Raw genomic sequence first — 17,899 nt, 5'->3', positions numbered from 1 at the left:
AACGGTCGAGATGTTTGGCACATCTCCACACATCCAGAGTCATGTTGAAGAGAGGTGAAAACTTGCCACCATTAGATGTTTGTGAGATGATGTGGCTTGACATCAGGTGTGACGTGACCACGTAGGTTAGGGTGACCGGACTAGATCGAGATAACTCGCCCCTTATCAACGCAGTGACTTTGGTGACACACGATGTGTGTTCATTCCACAAGTTTGTTGTTGACTTTGTTCAGCTTGACATTGGGTTGCGAGAATCTTTTCCAAACGGTAAACAATTCAACCAATTCCTCCCAATCTAACGGCCAAAGGGAAAGTGTGTCCACTTGTTAGATTCTGCACGTAAATGCAACATGATTGTGATGATATAGAAGTGTGATCAGGAGAAGGATGTTGTTATTATTATTATTAACATTATACTTATGGGCGCCTTTAAAGACTCTCACGGACCGCCTTACACAATTTAATAAGCAGATTACAAAACATATAAGCAGAATGAAACAAAAAACAAAACAAAATAGTAGGGACATCAACAACACACAATTGAAAGAGAGAGCAGCGGTAACTAATGGCGCCAGCGTTCACTCTCCCTTGTTGTGGAGACACAAGGAATGCTAGATGTTCTGAAGCATCAATCTGGAATCTGGAGCATAACGCAAAGTGCTGGAGGAAACCAGCAGGTCAGGCAGCATCTGTGGAGGGAAGAGATAGTGAACCTTTCAGGTCGGGACCCTTCTTCAGACTGGGGGGAGACGACCTGAAAAGTCATGGAGTCATAGTACTGTCCGATTCACCTCTACCCCATTGCGGGCGTGGGACTTCTGCAACAATGCTGAGAATGATATTCAGCATTCTATATCTTCCCCTTTGCATCGCCTATTGTAGAGTCATAGAGTGATGCAGCGTGGAAACAGGCCCTTTGGCCCAACTTGCCCACCCCGGCCAAAGTCTCCCATCTACACTAGTCCCACCTGCCCGCGTTTGGCCTACATCCATCTAAACCTGTCCTATCCATGTAGCTGTCAAACTGTTTCTTAATCATTGTGATAGTCCGAGCCTCAACTCCCTTCTCTGGCAGCTCGTTCCATACGCCCACCACCCTTGGGGTGTAAACAAAAGTATGATACTTTGGTTTGACTAGATTGCATCTATGTCCAGTATTGTCTGATCTGTTTGGACGGAGTGTAAAACAAAGCTTTTCTTTGTACATCGTTCACTTGACAATGATGAGGGAGTGCAGCGTAGGTTCACCAGGTTAATTCCCAGGGTGGCAGGACTGACATATGATGAAAGAACGGGTCGACTGGGCTTGTATTCACTGGAATTTAGAAGGATGAGAGGACAACTTAAAATCTATCTATTATATATTAAAACTGTGTGCCTGTTGCCTGCCGTCCGTCCGGCTGCCTGTCTGCCTTTTGATTCGTTCCCGCCGTGCGATGTCACAATGACCGATGCTCGCAGATGTCCAATCGCAATGGATCAATTTACATGTACGGCTTCCGGCCGCATTTCTTCCTTTGATTCCCTGCAACTCCGAAACCAGACGCAGAATCGCCGACATCTTTTCCATTTCGGTAGAGATTTCACTTTTCTTTCTAAGTATCCGCACCTCATTACATTTCGTCGTGTTTAAGTGCACGTTTTTAATCAAATCCTTCTCCCCCCCCCAATATTTCAAAACTAAACTGGCTTCTCACCCATAGAATCAGCACCAGCCCCAGCCCCTGGTGAACGTTCCATCGTGTGATGTCACAATGCCCAATGCTCAAAGACATCGTTGCCATAGAGAGGGAGTACAGAGAAGGTTCACCAGACTGATTCCTGGGATGTCAGGATTTTCATATGAAGAAAGACTGGATAGACTCGCCTTGTACTCGCTAGATTTTAGAAGATTAAGGGGGTATCTTATAGAAATGTATAAAATTCTTAAGGGGTTGGACAGGCTAGATGCAGGAAGATTGTTCCAGATTTTGGGGAAGTTCAGAACAAGGGGTCACAGTTTAAGGATAAGGGGTAAATCTTTTAGGACCGAGATGAGAAAAACATTTTTCACACAGAGAGTGGTGAATCTCTGGAATTCACTGGCACAGAAGGTAGTTGAGGCCTGTTCATTGGCTGTATTTAAGAGGGAATTAGATGTGGCCCTTGTGGCTAAAGGGATCAGGGGGTATGGAGAGAAGGCAGGTACAGGATACTGAGTTGGATGATCAGCCACGATCATATTGAATGGTGGTGCAGGCTCGAAGGGCCGAATGGCCTACTCCTGCACTTAATTTCAATGGTTCTATGTTTCCCTCTCCTCACCCCTCTCCCTCTCCCACCCATCACTCTCTCCCCCACCCCCCTTCCCTCTCTACGCCACCCCCTTCCCTCTCTCCACCCGCCCTCTTCCTCCTACCCCTCTGTCCCTCTTCCATCACTCCCCCTACCCCTCTCCACCTCCCTCCCCACTCTTCCACCTCTCCCCCTTCCCCTCCACTCTCCCTCCCCATTCTTTCCCCTCTCTCCCCCACCCTCTCCCCCTCCCTCCCTCCTCTCCTACCTCCCCATCCTCCCCCTCCCCCACATCTCTCTCCCCATCCCCCTCTCTCACCCCCTACCTCGCTCACCTTTCCCTCCCAAATCTGTCCCGTTTCCTCCACCTCCTCTCCCCTCCCTCCCCTCTTCACATTCCCCCTCCCCCCACCTGTGTGTTTGGGGGGTGGTTAATGTGAGTTTGATGCCGCAGCCACCCCTCCCCTCCCTCCCCCCACAAAACGCCGTTGGGGAAACAGACCCAACAGGTCTGCACTTGGTCTAGTTATATATTAAAACTGTGTGCCTGTCGCCTGCCGTCCGTCCGGCTGCCTGTCTGCCTTTCGATTCGTTCCCATCGTGTGATGTCACAATGCCCAATGCTCGCAGATGTCCAATCGCAATGCCAAATGCTCGCAGATGTCCAATCGGAATGGATCCATTTACATGTACGACTTCCGACTGCATTTCTTCCTTTGATTCCCTGCAACTCCGAAACCAGACGCAGAATCGCCGACATCTTTTCCATTTCGATTGAGATTTCACTTTTCTTTCTAAGTATCCACACCTCATTACATTTTGTCGTGTTTAAGTACACGTTTTTAATCAAATCCTTCCCCCCCCCCCCAAATATTTCAAAAATAAACTGGCTTCTCACCCATAGAATCAGCACCAGTCCGAGCCCATGGTGAACGTTCCATCGTGTGATGTCACAATGCCCAATGCTCAAAGACATTCTTGCCATAGAGGGAGTACAGAGAAGGTTCACCTGACTGATTGCTGGAATGTCAGGATTTTCAAATGAAGAAAGACTGGATAGACTCGCCTTGTACTCGCTAGATTTTAGAAGATTGAGGGGGTATCTTATAGAAACGTATGACATTCTTAAGGGGTTGGACAGGCTAGATGCAGGAAGATTGTTCCGGATGTTGGGGAAGACCAAAACAAGGGGTCACAGTTTAAGGATAAGGGGGAAATCCTTTAGGACAGAGATGAGAAAAACATTTTTCACACAGAGAGTGGTGAATCTCTGGAATTCTCTGCCACAGAAGGTAGTTGAGGTCAGTTCATTGGCTATATTTAAGAGGGAGTTAGATGTGGCCCTTGTGGCTAAAGGGATCAGGGGGTATGGAGAGAAAGCAGGTACAGGATACTGAGTTGGATGATCAGCCATGATCATATTGAATGGTGGTGCAGGCTAGAAGGGCCGAATGGCCTGCTCCTGCACTTAATTTCTATGTTTATGTCTCCCTCTCCTCACCCCTCTCCCTCTCCCACCCATCCCTCTCTCCCCCACCCCCCTTCCCTCTCTACCACCACCCCCTTCCCCCTACCCCTCTGTCCTTCTTTCACCACTCCCCCTACCCCTCCCTCCCCACTCTTCCACTTCTATCCCCTTACCCGACACCTCTCCCTCCCCCACCCCTCTCTCTTCCCCTCCCTGTCCCACCCCTTCCCCTACCCCTCTGTCCCTCTTCCACCACTCCCCCTGTCCCTCTTCCACCAGTCCTGCTACCCCTCTCCCCCTCCCTCCCTCCCTCCCCTCTCTTCCACTTCTCTCTCCCCCCACCCCTCTCCCCCTCCAATCCCACTCTCCCCCTCCCTCCACACTCTTCCCCCTCTCCCTCCTCATTCCCTTACCGTGCACAGTCTCTGTCTTTAAGAAGGAACTACAGATGCTGGAAAATCGAAGGTAGACATAAAAAAAGCTGGATAAACTCAGCGGGTGCGGCAGCATCTATGGGGCGAATTGAATGGTCAACGTTTTTGGCTGAAACCCGGAAGAAGGGTTTCGGCCAAAAACGTTGGTTGCCCTTTTCCTTCGGTCCATAGATGCTGCTGCACCCGCTGAGTTTATCCAGCTTTTTTGATGTTGTACAAGCCTCTCTCTCTCTCTGCCCTTTTTTCTTCTCTCGACTCATGCACGCCCGCTCCAACCCCTCCCCCCCCCTTCACCTCTCTCCCCCATCCTCTTCTCCCTCCCCCTCTCCCTCTCCACCCTCCTCCCCTTCCTCACAAAATATTTTTTGTGGGGGCGGGTCCTCAGTGTGTGTGACTGTTTGTGGAGGCGGCCACGCGCTCTCCATTCAAGAAGACGCTCATCTGTTTGTGGAGGCACGTGCTTAGTATGTGACCAAAGATCTTATAGCGGAGCTCTCCGCTACAAGATATTTGTGTGTGACGACACACGCCCCCCCCCCCTCCTTTGGTGCAGGAGGCGCGCGCAGCATCTGAACGCTCAGCGATTATTCGAATTCTTCACTAACCGTCATTCTGACTTAGCTTGTGAAGAGAAAAGTCCTGAATTGCATTTGTGTGATGCAGGAAGATTGTTCCCGATGTTGGGGAAGTCCAGGACAAGCGGGTCACAGTTTAAGGATAAAGGGGAAATCCTTTAGTACTGAGATGAGGAAAACATTTTTCACACAGATAGTGGTGAGTCTCTGGAACACTCTGCCAGCAGAAGGTAGTTGAGGCCAGTTCATTGTTATATTTAAGAGGGAGTTAGATGTGGCCCTTGTGGCTAAAGGTATCAGGGGGTATGGAGAGAAGGCAGGTATAGGATACTGAGTTGGATGATCAGCCATGATCATATTGAATGGTGGTGCAGGCTCGAAGGGCCGAATGGCCTACTCCTGCACTTAATTTCTATGCTTCTATGTTTCCCTTTCCTCACCCCTCTCCCTCTCCCACCCTTCCCTCTCTCCCCCACCCCCCTTCCCTCTCTACCACCACCCCCTTAACCCTACCCCTCTGTCCCTCTTTCACCACTTCCCTACCCCTCCCTCCCCACTCATCCACTTCTATCCCCTTACCCACCCTCTCCCTCCCCCCCCCTCTCTCTTCCCCTCTCTCCCCCACCCCTTCCCCTACCCCTCTGTCCCTCTTCCACCACTCCCCCGTCTCTCTTCCACCACTCCCGCTACCCCTCTACCCCTCCCTCCCTCCCCACTCTACCACTTCTCTCCCCCTTCTCTCCGCCCCCTCCCCCTCTCCTCACCCCTCTCCCATCCCTCTCTCCCCCACCCCTTCCCTCTCCCCCACACCCCCTTCCCCTATCCCTTTTCCATCACTCCCCCTACCCCTCTCCTCCTCCCTTCCCACTCTTCCACTTCTCCCCCCTTCCCCTCCACTCTCCCTCCCACTCTTTCCCCTCTCTCCCCCCCCCCCTCTCCCCCCTCCCTCCCTCCTCCCCTCTTCCCCATCCCCCCTCCCCTACATCTCTCCCCATCTCTCACCCCCTACCCCAGCTCTCCTTTCCCTCCCAAATCTATCCCGTTTCCTCCTCCTCCTCTCCCCTCCCCTCCCTCCCCTCTTCTCACCCCCCCCCCCCCCCCCCCACACAAACGCCGTTGGGGAAACAGACCCAACGGGTCTGCACTTGATCTAGTAACATATAAAATTCTTATGGGATTGGACAGGGTAGATGCAGGAAAAATGTTCCCCATGTTGGGGGAGTCCAGAACCAGGGGTCACAGTGTAAGAATAAGGGGTAGGCCTTATTCTTACACTGTGACCCCTGGTTTTGGACTCACCCAACATCGATACAATTTTTCCTGCATCTAGCCTGTACAATCCTTTAAGAACTTTATACTCCCTCAATAGCACTAATGTCCTTCTTCAAATTCGGAGATCAAAATTGCACACAATACTCCAGGTGCGATCTCACCAGGGTCCTGAACAACTGCAGTAGGACATCCTTGCTCCTAAACTCAAATCCTCTCGCAATGAAGGCCAACATGCCATTGGCTTTCTTCACTGCCTGCTGTACCTGCATGCTTACTTTCAGTGATTGATGTACAAGCACACCCATGTCCCATTACACCTCTCCTTTTCCTAATCTGACACCATTCATATAATAATCTGCCTTCCTGTTCTTGCCACCAAAGTGGATAACCTCACATTTATCTACATTATACTGCATCTGCCATGCTTCTGCCCACTCACCCAACCTGTCCAAGTATCCATGCAGCCTCATAACATCCTCCCCACGGCTCACACTGCCACCCAGCTTTGTGTCATCTGCCAAGTTGGAACAGGGGGCACTGATTCTGGATGATCAGCCATGATCACATTGAATGGCGGTGCTGGCCTGCAGGGCCGAATGGCCTATTCCTACACCTAATTCCATGTTTCTAGGTTTCTATGATTACCCTAAACCTAAAGGAGGGAGAGAAATGTTTGGAAGATGGGGGAACTGGCACTGAAGATATGAGGTGTGTATCAGATCAGCTGTGATCATGTGTGATACAGCGGGTGGAGCCACTGCCTCTCAGTGCCAGGAACCCGGGCTCCATCCTGACCTCGGCTGCTGTCTGTGTCGAGTTTGCATATCTGCCCGGGACCACGTGGGTTTCCTCTGGGTACTCCGGATTCCCCCCACATCCCAAAGACGTGCAGAGGATGTAGGTTTGAGGTGTGAGGGAGAAGTTTCAAAAGAGACATGAGGGGCAACTATTTCACTCAGAGGATGGTAGGTGTATGGAACGAGCTGCCAGAGGAGGTGGATGAGGCTGGGACTAAAACAACGTTTAATGGTCATTTGGACAGATACATGGATAGGACAGGATCAGAGGGACGAAACATTGGCAAATATGACTAGCTTAAATGTGGTATCTTGGTCAGTATGAACGAGTTAGGATGAGGGACCTGTTTCTGTGCTGAATGACTCTACGACTCCATGACATTTCAGGTCGACTCGTTACAATATATATTAATGATCTGGATGAGGGAATTGAAGGCAATATCTCCAAGTTTGCGGATGACACTAAGCTGGGGGGCAGTGTTAGCTGTGAGGAGGATGCTAGGAGACTGCAAGGTGACTTGGATAGGCTGGGTGAGTGGGCAAATGTTTGGCAGATGCAGTATAATGTGGATAAATGTGAGGTTATCCATTTTGGTGGCAAAAACAGGAAAGCAGACTATTATCTAAATGGTGGCCGACTAGGAAAAGGGGAGATGCAGCGAGACCTGGGTGTCATGGTACACCAGTCATTGAAAGTGGGCATGCAGGTGCAGCAGGCAGTGAAGAAAGCGAATGGTATGTTAGCTTTCATAGCAAAAGGATTTGAGTATAGGAGCAGGGAGGTTCTACTGCAGTTGTACAGGGTCTTGGTGAGACCACACCTGGAGTATTGCGTACAGTTTTGGTCTCCAAATCTGAGGAAGGACATTATTGCCATAGAGGGAGTGCAGAGAAGGTTCACCAGACTGATTCCTGGGATGTCAGGACTGTCTTATGAAGAAAGACTGGATAGACTTGGTTTATACTCTCTAGAATTTAGGAGATTGAGAGGGGATCTTATAGAAACTTACAAAATCCTTAAGGGGTTGGACAGGCTAGATGCTCCCGATGCAGGAAGATTGCTCCCGATGTTGGGGAAGTCCAGGACAAGGGGTCACAGCTTAAGGATAAGGGGGAAATCCTTTAAAACCGAGATGAGAAGAACTTTTTTCACACAGAGAGTGGTGAATCTCTGGAACTCCCTGCCACAGAGGGTAGTCGAGGCCAGTTCATTGGCTATATTTAAGAGGGAGTTAGATGTGGCCCTTGTGGCTAAGGGGATCAGAGGGTATGGAGAGAAGGCAGGTACGGGATACTGAGTTGGATGATCAGCCATGATCATATTGAATGGCGGTGCAGGCTCGAAGGGCCGAATGGCCGAACTCCTGCACCTAATTTCTATGTTTCTATGTTACAGCTCCGGGAGATGGGGCAAGCTCGTCAAGGGAGCACAAGCACTCCCGCTCCAGTGCATTACAAGCACTGGCCATCGCATCACCCTCAGCAGAGGGGAGCATTGGCGACCAGGACTGGGCTGGTCAAGAACAGGGGTCACTGGCTGAAGAACACGGCAGTGTGCTGGGGGTACAGGATCAGGAAGAGCTGCTGGGAGTGGTGAACCGCTACGCGGCAACACCGCGAGCGGGACGGCCGTTACAGCCCAAACTGGCGGCCAGTATTGACTACCTGTCCTTTAATCCACTCCAAGAACAGGTAATCAATGAGGCGATGGATATATAAGCCTCCCGAAAATTGCATATCACTCAATGTACCAGCCGTTAACAGACAAATCTGGGGGTACATTGGGCAGGGTATCCGAACCCAAGAACTCAAATTACAAAAAATACTGAAGCTCCTGACGTCGGCTATAACATCATATGCTCATTCCGTGGACGGGATTGACATGACAAACAACCAACAAGACACCCTGGCTCTGCTGTGCAACACACAGTATGAGATCAACAACCTCCGGAAGGTGGCCATAAGACCTGCCCTCAACCCAAAATTTGCAGGACTGTGTAAAACGCCGAACTCACAGCCACAGATCCTGCTATTTGGCAAAGACCTACCAAAGCAACTAAAAGATCTGGATGAAGAATCCAAGGCATTTGGACTCATGAGGGCAGGCCCCGGAATGAGCAAGACCATGCAACCCAGACGGCAGTACCCCTACGCATCCACTGGTGAAAGAATGGTGAAAGAATGGGGCCCGCATATCATTCCCGGAAGTCTTTTTTAGGACAGGGCCCAGAGCGGACCCCATGGAAGATGCACCACCCCCACACAGCACCACCCCGACAAACAAAGAACCAGAAGCCCAAGAAGTGAACATTCTACCAATAACAATGGAGGTAGGTGGGTCTGGTTCCTACCAGTACATAAAAGGGGGCCTTTGCTAACAGGGGGGAGGTTACACCTGTTTTTGGAAGCATGGAGGACTATCACACTTGGCAATTATATACTAAAACGTATTCAAGGATATAAACTTGAATTCATTCAAGAAAGTATGCCACCAGTTCAGGATGCACTACAAAGGGATTTACCCTCTCACTAAAAGAAAAATGCGAGGGTCAAGCAGAACTGGTGAGGTTACATACAAAAGGAATCATAGAGAAATCTAAACATGAACGTTTGGAATTCGTATCAAATATATTTACTAAAACCAAAAAAGATGGTGGATGTCGCATCATCATTGACTTAACCATGTTGAATACTTTTGTTAGGTATATACACTTTAAAATGGAAACATTTGTAACTGCCAAACAATTGATATCCAAAGGATACTTTATGGCAAGCATCGACTTAAAAGATGCATACTATTCAGTACCCATTCATAAGGATCATCGTAGATACCTAAAATTTAACTGGATGGGGCAACAATGGCAGTACAAATCGTTGCCTAATGATTTAACATCAGCCCCAAGACTGTTTATCAAGATATTAAAACCAGCCCTGGCAATACTAAGGAAACAAAAACATATTGTTATGACATATCTTGATGATATTTTGATAATAGGCAAAACCATGGAATTAGCTAATTCAGCAGTATTAGCTACTAAACATTTATTTGAAACCTTGGGGTTTGTCATACATCCAGATAAATCTAAGTTGACGCCATCCACAACTATGGACGATCTGGGATTCACAATTAACTCAGTCCACATGTCTGTAACGTTGCCAAATGAAAAAGCAGCAGAATTGGCACAAGCCTGTAACAAATTAATGGTTACCAATCAACCAACCATTCAGCAAGTGGCAAGAGTAATTGGGAAATTAGTAGCAGCATTTCCAGCTACCCAGTTTAGACCTATGCATTATCAAAACCTACAAAGAGCAAAGGTGCAAGCGTTAAAACAACTTACAGGTCACTTTGACCGAACCATGAAATTACCAATCAAAGCAATATCAGAGTTACAATGGTGGAAAGAGAACATTTGGCATAGTTCCAGTCCCATCATTATCAATAATCCAACATTAACAATACAAACAGATGCCAGTGCTCAAGGCTGGGGAGCAACTAATACTATATCCAGTACAGGTGGTAGATGGTATAATAGTAAGATTAAACGAGAACTTACCAGTTCGAAGTTTGATCTGTATTTTATGAGGAGTTACGATGAGGGATTACGTGAAGAACCCGTCCAGCACGCATGCGCGACATACTTCAAAGCAGCGGTGTGGAATCACAGAAAGACACAATAATTGAAATAAACATAGTAAAGAAAAGGAGAACTTAAATATCAGTTGATCTCTATAGTTGAGGGTGGGAGCGGAGGGCACATAATCCCTCATCGTAACTCCTTATAAAATACAGATCAAACTTCGAACTGGTAAGTTCTCGTTTAATCTTACTATTTTACTTCGGAGTCACGTGAGTGACTACGTGAAGAACCCGTCCAGGAAGATTTTAAAGCTCTGTGATTTCAAACTGTGTAACAGTTCATACTTCACTCACTGCCGAAGTCATTCGAGGGAGGAAGTATGTTATCGTAATCAACCATGAATCGGTTTGTAAAAACAATAATGGTGTTTATTAAACAATAACAAAAACAAATTGCTCCCCTGGGCTTAAATTATATATCTGCAGATTCTAATATTTTTTCTGCAAATGATGCAGATTCTGCCAACGGCTTATTATAAAAAGTTTGGAACGTTTTTTTTTTTTCCACAGACCACCCCGCTGTAGCCAGGATGTGGTCCATAGGCACGTCCATCCTCTTAGCCGGCAATGTGGATGCTGCCCTGGTGGAGTGAGATTTATACACGTTAGTATTTACACCAGCGGCTTTCAGCACCTGCTTGAGCCATCTTGAAATAATTTGGCTCGTCACCCGACCATGAGGTGTCTTGTTGCTGACCCATAAGGCTTTTTCTCTCCCTCGGGGAATTCTTGTTGTGTCAATATAGTTCAATAAGTGGGTCATGACACATAACCGTGGGGTGGGTAAGCCCGGAATTCCATGACTGGGCTTGATGTTCCTGGTCTGCTCTGTTTGACCAGCCCCTGGATGGTAAATGAGACACGGTCTTGTGTTACAACCATGTTGTCCAATCGTAATAGATGAAGGGACTGGACTCTTTGTGCTGAGACAAGTGCCATCAGCATGACCGTCTTCAGGATTAATTGTTCCAGGGTGAGGGCACTGGCTGGTGACCATTCCCTAAGGTATGTCAGGACCACACTGACATCCCAGATTTGGGTGTACCTAGGTCTGGGGGGTTTAGAGTTAAATATGCCTCTCATGAGCTTGATCACCAGCGGGTGGGACCCCATGGCCTGTTGTCCTGGTGCCTGAATTAAATAGGCTGACAGAGCACTTCTGGCTGTATTAATGGCGCTGTAGCTGAGTCCTTCATTGTGGTGAAGGCCTGCCAGGAACTCCAGTACATTGGTTACAGTTGTAGTTGAGTATGTGGTTCCTGTGTTCGAACAGTATCTTTCCCACTTCTTGATGTTTGACAAGTATTGTTTCCTTGTGGATATGCGGTGGGATGCTGTCATTGTGTTGATGGTGTTTTCTGACAATCCCAGGCCCAGCAGAGGCCTTTTAAAAATCTACAACCCAGGAGTTTAATTTTATCGTGGCATGGGTGGCTTATGCCTGATACTGGGTGAGTTAACAAGTCTGGGCTACTGGGAAAAGTCATTGGGGTCTCGACGACCATGTCGAGGACCACTGGGAACCATGGCTGTGTAGTCCTGTCGGGTACTATCAAAATACCTGAAGCAGAGTCCATCTGTATTTTGCGTAGTACCCGACTGATGAGGCAGAAGGGAGGAAAAGCATAAAAGAAGAATTTCCCCCAGTCCAGTGCAAACGCATCATTCGCTGATGCCTCAGGGTCTGGTTCCCAAGCGACATACATTGGTACCTGGTGATTTAGTCTGGATGCAAACAGATCGATATCTGGCGTGCCATATTGCTTTGTAATTTTAGCAAATGCTTTGGGATTTAACATCCATTCGGTGTTATCATTGAATTTGCGTGATCTGGTGTCTGCCACTGTATTTAGCTTACCTGGTAGGTAAGTTGCTGATAGCCAAATATGTCTGTCCACACACCATTGCCAGATTGTGTTGAGCAAATTGTCACATGATATCGATTTTATACCGCCCATATGGTTAATATAGGCCACCACCGTGGTATTATCTATTTGTAATCGAACATGCAAGTGATGCATATTTGTTGAATATGCTTTTAAGCCATAAAATGCACCCAACATTTCCTGATAATTTATGCCCAGTGTCTGTAGTAAAGATGATTCTAGATTAGTCCATCTACCACCTGTGCTGGATATAGTATTAGTTGCTCCCCAGCCTTGAGCACTGGCATCTGTTTGAACAATTAACATAGGGTTAATGATGATGATAGGGCTGGAACTATGCCAAATGTTCCCTACCCACCACTGTAACTGATTTTGCTTCAGTGGGTAATTTCATGACTCGGTCAAAGTGACCTGCATGTCGTTTTACTGACTGCACTTTTGCTCTTTGTAAGTTTTGATAGTGCAGAGGTCCAAATTGTGTAGCTGGAAATGCTGCTACCATTTTTCCAATTACTCTTGCCACTTGTCGAATGGTTGATCGATCGTTGACCATTAAATTGTTACATGTTTGTGCCAATTCTGCTGCTTTGTCTTTTGGCAAAGTTACAGACATGTGGACTGAGTTAATTGTGAATCCCAGATAGTCCATGGTTGTGGATGGCGTCAACTTAGATTTATCTGGATGTAAGACAAATCCCAAGGTTTCAAACAATTGTTTGGTAGCTGACACAGCTGATATAGCCAATTCCATGGTTTTGCCTACTATTAAGATGTCATCAAGATATGCCATGACAATATGTTTCTGTTTTCTTAATATTGCCAAGGCTGGTTTTAATATCTTGGTGAATAATCTTGGGGCTGATGTTAAACTATTAGGCAACGTTTTAAACTGTCATAGTTGCCCCATCCAGGTAAATTTCAGGTATCTGCGATGATCCTTTTGAATGGGTAAGCGTCTTTAAGGTCGATGCTTGCCATGAAGTATCCTTTGGAAATCAGTTGTTTGGCAGTTACAAACGTTTCCATTTTGAAATGTATATACTTAACAAACATATTTAGTGAAGTTAAGTCAATTATGATGCGACGTCCACCATCTTTTTTAGTTTTAGTGAATATATTTGAGACATATTCCAAGGGTTCATGTTTGATTTTTTCAATGATACCCTTTGTGAGTAGCCTCACCAGTTCTGCTTGGCCCTCTAGTTTTTCTTTAACTGAGAGGGTAAAGACCCTTTGGGGTGTATGCTGAACTGGTGGCATGTTTTCTTGAACAAATTCTACACGAATGCTGTTCAAAAGGGAACTGCAGATGCTGGAATATCGAAGGTACACAAAATTGCTGGGGAAACTCAGCGGGTGCAGCAGCATCTATGGAGCGAAGGAAATAGGCGACGTTTCGGGCCGAAACCCTTCTTCAGACTACGAATGCTGTTGAGTATATATTTATCATTCGTGATAGACCTCCATGCTTCCACAAACAGGTGTAATCTCCGCCCTGTTAGTATAGATCCCCCACTTTTTATATGCTGATAGGAACCAGACCCACCTACCTCCATGGTTATGGGTGTTTCTTCTATTTCTTCGTTGGACGATGTGTTGTCTGATGTGCTGCTGGTTGGGGGTGGCGCATTTTCCATGGGGTCCGCTCTGGGCCCTGGCCTAAAAAAGGCTTTCGGGGGTAATGTGCGGACCCCGAGCTTTCACCAGTCCCATGAGGCTGACGTCGACTGGTGGACGCGGTGGGGTACTGCCGCTTGGGTTTTGTGGCTCTGCTCGTCCCGGGGCCTGCCCTCATGAGGCCAAATGTTTTGGACTCTTCTTCCAGGTCCTTCACTTTTTTAGAGAGGTCCTTACCGAAGAGCAGGATTTGTGGCTCTGAGGCCGGTGTTTTGCACAACCCTGCGAATTTCGGGTTGAGGGCAGGTCTTATTATCTCCTTTGTTGATCTCGAATTGGGTGTTACACAGCAGAGCTAATGTATCTTGCTGGTTTGTGGTCATTTCCCCCCCCCCATCCACGGAACGAGCATAAGAAGTGATGGCTGACGTCAGGAGCCTGAAAATCCGCTGTAATTTTAGTTCTTGGTTGCGGATGTTCTGCCCAACGTGCCCCCAGATTTGGCTGTTGACGGCCGGCACGTTGAGCGAGGCCCAAGTTTCTGGGGCCGAAAACAGCTCTAGTGCCTCATTGACTACCTGCTCTTGTAGGGGTTTGAAGGACAGGTAGTCTATGCTGGCCGCTAGTTTTGGCTCTGCTCGTGGAGCTGCCACGTAGCAGCTATTCCTGGTCCTGTACCCCAAGCATACTCCCGACATCTTCGGCCAGTGACCCTTCTTCTTGACCAGCCCAGCCCTGGTCGCCAACGCTGCCCTCGGCTGAGGGGGAAGCGATGGCCAGTGCCTTGTGAGGCACTGTGGCGGGAGTGCCTGAACTCCCTTTGCGAGACTGCTCCAGCTCCCTAAGCAAGTCTCGCTGGAGCATTTGCTCCATGAGCCGCTCCATGCGGTTCAGGCCGCTGTCTCTGTCGCTCTCGGGCGGTGAGAAGTCCTCGTCCGAGGTGTCGGACATTACCGGCCGGTTTGTCTTCCGCGTTGATTTACTTCCAGCCCGCTGCTCAGGCTGCGCTAGCGGGACTGGGCTCGGCTCGGTGTTAGGAATAGCGGACCGCAGGGTGTGCGGTCCTGCCGCCTCTCGCCCCCCACTGATGGAACTCTCCTCTGTTGGAGTCGAACGGGGGGCGGTCTTTTTTGCTTGCCTTGTTTTGCTCATGTTTCCAGTTGTCTCGACCTGGTGAGACAAAGCAAAGCAACTTTTATCGAAAATACGACCTCAGAATAAATTTACCTGACGGTCCGTCTTTTTTAAGCTGTAGCGGGAGCGCCCTGTACTCCTGTTCGTCGCTGTTGCACTGCGTGAACGCTCATGTCGCGCATGCATGCTGGACGGGTTCTTCACGTAGTCACTCACGTGACTCCGAAGTAAAATAGTAAGATTAAACGAGAACTTACCAGTTTGAAGTTTGATCTGTATTTTATGAGGAGTTACGATGAGGGATTACGTGAAGAACCCGCTCAGCGCGCATGCGCGGCATACTTCAAAGCAGCGGTGTGGAATCACAGATAGACGCAGTTATTGAAATAAACATAGTAAAGAAAAGGAGACATCAGTTATCAGTTTGACCCATATTATTGAGGGTGGGAGCGGAGGGCACGTAATCCCTCATCGTAACTCCTCATAAAATACAAATCAAACTTCAAACTGGTAAGTTCTCGTTTAATCTTACTATTTTACTTCGGAGTCACGTGAGTGACTACGTGAAGATTTTAAAGCTCTGTGATTTCAAACCGTGTAACAGTTATTACTTCACTCACTGCCGAAGTCCTTGAGGGAGGAAGTGTGTTATCGTAATTAACCAATGAATCTGTTTGTAGAAAAAACACAATGGTATTTTTTAACAATAACAACAAAGAAATTAAATTGCTCCCCTGGGCTTAAATTAAATATTTGCAGTCTGTAAAAAAATTTCTGCAAATAAAGCAGGTTTTGCCAACGGCTTATTATTTAAAAATTCTGAACAGTCTTTCCCCCGACCATCCTGCTGTAGCCAGGGTGTGGTCTATAGGCACGTCCATTCTTTTGGCCGTCGACGTGGATGATGCCCTGGTGGAGTGAGATTTGTACATGTTAGTGTTTATCCCGGCAGCTTTTAGTACCTGCTTGAGCCATCTCGAAATGGTTTGGCTCGTCACCCGACCATAAGGTTTTTTATGACTGACCCACAAGGCTTTTCCACTCCCTTGAATATTTTTGGTTGTGTCTATGTAGGACAGTAGGTGGGTCATGGCACATAACCGTGGTTCTGGCGGGTAAGCCCGGAATTCCACGACTGGATTAGGTGTTCCTGGTCTGCTCTGTTTGATCAGTCCCTGGATAATGACAGAGATCTGGTCTGGAGCTGTGAGCATGGTGTCCAGTCGCAATAGGTGTAGTGACTGGACCCTCTGTGCAGATACAAGTGCCATCAACATGAGTGTATTGAGCATAGATTGTTCCAGGTTGAGGGATCTGGCTGGTGGCCATCCCCTGAGGTATGTCAGGACCACACTGACATCCCATATATGGGTGTACCTTGGTCTAGGGGGTTAGAGTTATAAATACCCTTCATTAGTTTGACCACCAGCGGGTGGGACCCCATGGCCTGTTGTCCTGGAGCTTGTTTTAAATAGACAGACAGGGCACTTCTAGCTGTGTTGATGGCTCTGTAGCTGAGTCCTTCATCGTGATGAAGGTTCGCCAGGAATTCCAGTACGTTGGTAACTGTAGCGGTTGAGTAGGTGGTCCCTGTATCCAAGCAGTACTTCTCCCATTTAAAAACATTTTTTTTTTGATGCTGGACAAGTGCTGTTTTTTAGTGGATGTTCGGAGGGATGCTGACATGGTGTCGACGGTTTGTTATGATAATCCCAGTCCCAGAAGTGGTCTGTGCAGAATCTGCAACCCACGAGTTTGATTTTTTTTTTTTCATGGCACGGGTGGCTTATGCCCGACACTGGGTGTTAATAACTCTGGGTCACTGGGGAATACCATCGGAGTTTCAACAACCATGTCATGGAGTATTGGGAACCATGGCTGCGTAGGCCAGTCGTGTACTATCAAAATACCTGAAGCAGAGTCCATTTGTATTTTGCGTAGTACCCGACTAATGAGGCAGAAGGGAGGAAATGCATAGAAGAAGAATTTCCCCAATCCAGCGCGAACGCATCTACCGCTGCTGCCTCAGGGTCTGGTTCCCAAGCGACATACATAGGTACCTGGTGATTTAGCCTTGATGCAAATAAATCGATATCTGGCGTGCCATATTGCTTGACAACTTTTGCAAATTTTTTTGGGTTTAACATCCATTCGATGTTGTCATTAAATTTACGTGAGCTGGTGTCTGCCACTGTATTTAGCTTACCTGGCAGGTAAGTTGCTGATAGCCAAATATGTCTTTCGACACACCATTGCCAAATTGTGTTGACCAACTTGTCGCATGATAACGATTTTATGCCGCCCATATGGTTAATGTAGGCCACCACCGTAGTATTATCTATTTGTAACCGTACATGCAAGTGATGCATATTTGATGCATATGCTTTTAAACCATAAAAGGCACCCAACATCTCTAGATAATTAATGCCCAGTGTAAGTAGTAATGACGACTCTGGGTTAGTCCATTTACCACCTGTGCTGGATATGGAGTTAGTTGCTCCCCAGCCTTGAGCACTGGCACCTGTTTGGATAACTAACGTAGGGTTAGTGATGATAATAGGGCTGAAACTATGCCAAACGTTTTTTGCCCACCACTGTAGTTCTGATATTGCTTCAGTGGGTAACTTCATGACATGATCATAATGACCTGCATGTCGTTTTGGTGCCTGTACCTTTGCTCTTTGTAAGTTTTGATAGTGCAAAAGTCCGAATTGTGTAGCCGGAAATGCTGCTACCATTTTCCCAATTACTCTGCTACTTGTCGAATAGTTGGTCATTCGTTGACCATTAAATTGTTGCATG

The 17,899-nt window shown here is 47.5% G+C and overlaps 1 long non-coding RNA gene across 1 annotated transcript; it reads left to right on the top strand.

Annotated features, from left to right (window-relative positions):
* Positions 1-458: 458 nt before the first annotated feature.
* Positions 459-13,793, top strand: LOC116978069. The gene is made up of 3 exons (XR_004413370.1): positions 459-590; positions 12,601-12,605; positions 13,783-13,793. It is a non-coding gene; the product is annotated as an uncharacterized LOC116978069 (long non-coding RNA).
* Positions 13,794-17,899: the final 4,106 nt, after the last annotated feature.

The sequence above is a fragment of the Amblyraja radiata genome, chromosome 10 (genome assembly GCF_010909765.2).
Source record: "Amblyraja radiata isolate CabotCenter1 chromosome 10, sAmbRad1.1.pri, whole genome shotgun sequence".
Classification (NCBI taxonomy): domain Eukaryota; kingdom Metazoa; phylum Chordata; class Chondrichthyes; order Rajiformes; family Rajidae; genus Amblyraja; species Amblyraja radiata.
The sequence above is the reverse complement of the archived record's forward strand: the minus strand, read 5'-3'. Positions and strand labels throughout refer to the sequence as shown.